The sequence below is a fragment of the Engraulis encrasicolus genome, chromosome 11 (genome assembly GCF_034702125.1).
Source record: "Engraulis encrasicolus isolate BLACKSEA-1 chromosome 11, IST_EnEncr_1.0, whole genome shotgun sequence".
In the NCBI taxonomy this organism is placed as follows: domain Eukaryota; kingdom Metazoa; phylum Chordata; class Actinopteri; order Clupeiformes; family Engraulidae; genus Engraulis; species Engraulis encrasicolus.
Window position 1 is genome coordinate 23692545 of NC_085867.1, and position 5000 is coordinate 23697544.

Consider the following 5000-nt stretch of genomic DNA (forward strand, 5'->3'; position numbering starts at 1 on the left):
GTGTGTGTGTGTGTGTGTGTGTGTGTGTGTGTGTGTGTGTGTGTGTGTGTGTTGGGGGTGGAGACTGGGAACCTGTGGCGGATGTGTTGCTACTGCCAAAGAGAGGGACAGTAACTGTGTCCGCATGTGAATGTGTGTGCACGCATGTGTGTGTGTGTGTTTGTGTGTGTGTGTGTGTGTATATGCGTGGGCTGTGTGTGTGTGTGTGTGTGTGTGTGTGTGTGTGTGTGTGTGTGTGTGTGTGTGTGTATATGCGTGGGCTGTGTGTGTGTGTGTGTGTGTGTGTGTGTGTGTGTGTGTGTGTGTGTGTGTGTGTGTGTGTGTGTGTGTGTGTGTGTGTGTGTGTGTGTGTGTGTGTGTGTGTGTGTGTGTGCATACTGTAAGCACTGCAAGTACTGTCCCCTTGCACATGAGCAGCTCAAAATGGGAGCTTGCGTAAATTCTACCAGGGAGACTCGAATTTCTCGGCTGTCAAACTTAGCCTACTAGGCCAACCAACAAATCTTCCTTTTGACAGATCATACATGCGTCATCATTGCCCAGGATCGCCAACCAATCACAACGCGAGATTGGGGGTTCCCCCCGTTACGCGTCACTCATGCATCGTTACCTCTCAGCCAATGGATCACATTCACGTTTGTTTAAATAGCTGTCACTCATTCTGTTCTCTGCTTTTCAGTTAAGCCGATTTTGAAGTGGCTGTCCGGCGTTTTCGTTATCAAACATTCTGTTTATTTTCTACCTGGTTACTTGATAACTCCTCACCTTGCCGTTGCTGGGATGGGATTTCCAACCGCTCAAACGCGTGGCACGCAATCGGTGCTTTTTAACAGCCTAATCATTTTCTCGCAAGGCTTCAATCAATTTGTTTGGCACGCCGCTCCCTGATTTCTGTGGATTTGCTTTTGAACTAGCCTGCCTGTGGATGGATTTCCCCGAACTGGTGTATTTCGTGAGTAACCTGGCGGCTTTCCCTTCACTTGCCCTGCGGACCCAGGGAACGTTTATCTCAGCGAATGACTATTTTTGCGGGGGAATTGTTGTCCAGGCAAGTCGCCTCTTATGCCTCATACTCGGCTTGTTGCACTGTCTCGGATATCAGAATCGTCTGCCGCTGGTTGACTGATGGCCTACGTTTCGTTTGCGGTCATTTGGGAGAATTCCATGAACTGGTTGGAGTGACTTTTGGAACATTTGCTGGGGAAGGGCGGACTCGAAGTAACTGGGCCCGCGGTGCTCTCTCGTTGCGCCTCGCGCACTTAGCCAGCTTATCTGCTCAGCACATTTGTTTTTTCGGAGGCGTGATGGGTACTGCGAGTCACAATTTACTTGGTCCTCGTCGGCCTCATCTGCTGCGGATGGACTGGTGATTCGCTTGCCAATATTATAGAGCATTTATGAACCGGTCGGTGTGGCTTTTTTTGGAACGTTTGCTGGGGATACAGATCTAAATGGGCTACTTGTATATCGAAGCGCCTCGCCCGCATGCATAACCCACATTACCTTCTGTGTTGTTTCGTGCTACTGCCTGTCACGACACCGGACGGAGGACATTGCAGAGCCTTGCACTCGTTCTTAATTGTCCTGATTACAAACGTACTTCCTATGTTCCGGAGCGATGTTGCAAGGACCTCAGCCTACGGGCCGTAGCACCGCCTTCAGTTTTTCATTCACGTGGATTCCGGTCGTGCGTTCATCAGTTTGCACCTGCCTATTTTCAATGTTCCGTTCAGTAGCCTATGCCCACAACACGAGCCTATTTTACGTTTTCGTTTGCATGGACTGGCCCATGTGGCGGTCTCGTTGACTTTTAAGAGTTATGACTTCGGTTCGTAGGCCTAGACTTCTGGATCGCACATTAAGCTTATGCGCGCGTGCCAATCATCACCTCATGTCATCGCACTGCCTGCAGTTTGTATTGATAAGTGTACCTTGCTTCCTCACTCTTGCTTCCTCACTCCCGCTTCAAGTCATTCAGGGCTGGATTAAGTTAAAGGGACACTGTGTGAGATTTTTAGTTGTTTATTTCCAGACTTCATGCTGCCAGTTCACTAATTACCTTTTTTCATGAATACTTACCCCACCATCAAATTCCAAGTATTCCTTATGACTGAAAAATTGCACTTTTCTTACATGTAAGGGGGGATCTTCTCCATGGTCCACCATTTTGAATTTACCAAATAGCAATTTTTAGCACCAAACAATAACTTTACTTGGACCATACTAGAAAATATTGTTTATTACATGGTAAATGTTCATGTAAAGACCAAATTTGGCAATAGGCAGCTCAGTTTCAACGAGCAGCATAGTTGCATTTCTTTTTTTGACCATTTCCTGCACAGTGTACCTTTAAAGATCACGCGGGGCTTTCGGCCTGCGCCCGGTCGCATCGAGGGACATTGTAGCCGGTTGCAATGCCTTGTCTATTTCGAGTTATTCTGATCACAATGGGCTACATATACACCGTCCAAATTTAAGTAAATAAATGATATCCGTGGGAAGTACATCGATGATGACAGTTAATAATCATACTTAAATTATACATGAAACTTTGCCCATGGAGTCCTGTCAGGGTTCTGATCCCATTGGTAGCCATCTATGGGCTAACCCTCTCACTCTGTACACCACTCGTGCCCTTAGGCTTCATTGGAATCGTCAGGGCGCTCGGACTGTGATGTGTCGTATTGTGTTTGTTTTCTCATATCTGGTGATGGTGGTCTCTGCTGCTTTCCCGTACACTTTCACATACACGTGCGCCTGCCGCTCCACGTAGGGCATACGCTACGTCATGCACTGGGCATCGGCCCCAACGTCGGACTGGGCATCGGCCCCAACGATGGACTGGGCTCTGGCCCCAACGATGGACTGGGCTCTGGCCCCAACGATGGACTGGGCTCTGGCCCCAACGATGGACTGGGCTCTGGCCCCAACGATGGACTGGGCTCTGGCCCCAACGATGGACTGGGCTCTGGCCCCGACGACGGACTGGGCTCTGGCCCCGACGACGGACTGGGCATCGGCCCCGACACTGGACTGGGCATCGGCCCCAACGTCATCCTGGGCCGGCGACTCTACATCATCCTGGGCCGGCGACTCTACATCATCCTGGGCCGGCGACTCTACATCATCCTGGGCCGGCGACTCTACATCATCCTGGGCCGGCGACTCTACATCACCCTGGGCCGGCGACTCAACATCACCCTGGGCCGGCGACTCAACATCACCCTGGGCCGGCGCCTCAGGGCTCGTGCATCAACGGCTCACCTCAGCATTGCCCTGGGCTGTCGCACCTCAACACCACGGCTCAACATCACAACTCGGCATCACAATGGGCCATCGCCTCAGCATCGCACTGGGCTGTCGCCCCAACTTTAACGCCAGTCACCTGGTTGTATCGGTATCCTCATCCATCCTGCATGACAAACTTATCGCAGCTACCCACTGGTAGCGAGTAGGAGTTTATGTCTATTTTGATATGCCGTTTTTGTTCTGGTGCCGTTATTCAGTGATGTTTCAGCTTTCTGCTCTGTCCCTCTCAGGTCTCGATAACCGGCTCTCCAACTCTCCTCTGTCGTAAGCTCGCACTTTCTGCATTCTCCTGACTAAGGTGCCACCCTTTTTTATTGCTAGTCTAATCATGCAGTTACCGCAAGTTGTTTCTCTCAACCAACCAGGGCATCCGCCCCACTGCCTGTGTCCATGCCTGCTTTGCACAAGCATTCACCGCGCCACACCGCGTAGGTGTTTATCATAACTGACATGGTGTTATTATTCTTGGTCGAGATGTTTTCTTGGTGTTTCATTCATTGTTCGTTTCAGCTACAAGCTCTGCTCTCTCCCTCTCTTAGGTCATGATTACCAGTTGTCTGCCGATTCTCCTGTTTTAACCTGACCTTTCTGCTATCCTGGCCGAGGTGCTCGTCTTTTAATGTTAGCCACTCATGCTTTGTCTAAAGCTGTCTCTCTCACCACTCTGGGCAGACGCCCGCATAGTGCAGGCTTTCAGCCGCTGGTCCGACGCAGTGCATCTTGCATTCGGCTCATTCCTCGCTTTGTCATCTGGCTCAGTGTACTGTTTCTGTTCTGTTAACTCTGTTTCGTTCTTCTCGTTCCTCGCCCAAGAGGTATACAGCACGCTCGTTCAGAATCGGCGTGGCCACCACGGCCACTAAGCGGGGTCTGTCCCCTACTGCGATCAAGGCGCTGGGCCGTTGGTCGTCTGGCGCATACGCTTCCTGCATTTGCCTCACTCCTCATCACGTCGTTGAAGCATGCTATATCTGGTCTGTAACTTTATGTTTTCTATTCTCATTTCTGGTGACGGTGGTATTTTGCTGCACCGGCGGCATTCACTCCATCTCTTGGGGGGCTATCGCTCCGGTCACCCGGTCATGTCTGTATTCTATCCTTCTCTCATCTATCAGATCGATTTTATAGTGGTCCGTAAGCCTGTTATCTCTATATTTTGTAACATTGAACCAGCCTAGTTGCCATGGTTGTTTATCTATGATGTCAACTATCATACCACATAGGCCTATTATAGCCTACATTCATTCATCCATCCATTCATTTACTCATTCATCACCATGTTCTACTCTCTCTCCTAGGTCACGATTCCGGCTCTCTACCTACTGTCATAATCTAAGTTTTCAGCGCTCTCCTGACCAAGGTGCATCTATCAATCAAATCATAACGCTCTGCTGTGTCTCTGCTCTCAGCGCATCCGCGCCATGTCTTCTCGCATAGCCTAAGGTACCGACATTATCATCACCATCATCATCACAGGCTTCATGCCTCCGCTAGACCACCGCCCATAAGCTTAAGCCTTAGAACATCCCTATCATTTATAATCTCATTTAATCTATCATCATTTGTCTTCCAACACCTATCACTTATCACTCATCATCATCATTATTATTATTATCATTGTAATCATTGTCGTCATTGTCATCGTTATCATTATCATCTTTATCATCATCATCATTGTTATCATCGTCATC

General features: G+C 49.3%; 1 protein-coding gene and 1 long non-coding RNA gene across 6 annotated transcripts in view; one reads left to right on the top strand and one right to left on the bottom strand.

Moving 5' to 3' along the window:
* bcr (BCR activator of RhoGEF and GTPase) overlaps positions 1 to 5000 on the bottom strand; it is a 236463-nt gene that overhangs the window by 202367 nt on the left and 29096 nt on the right. The window lies entirely within an intron of this gene.
* LOC134458109 (uncharacterized) overlaps positions 3885 to 5000 on the top strand; it is a 2120-nt gene continuing 1004 nt past the window's right edge. Inside the window, exons 1-2 of one of the 2 annotated variants that reach the window (XR_010036532.1) lie at positions 3885 to 4283; positions 4608 to 4752. This is a non-coding gene — a long non-coding RNA (uncharacterized LOC134458109). Of the gene's footprint in view, positions 4284 to 4543; positions 4753 to 5000 lie in introns of those variants that run through there. The other variant, XR_010036531.1, reaches the window with a different exon arrangement.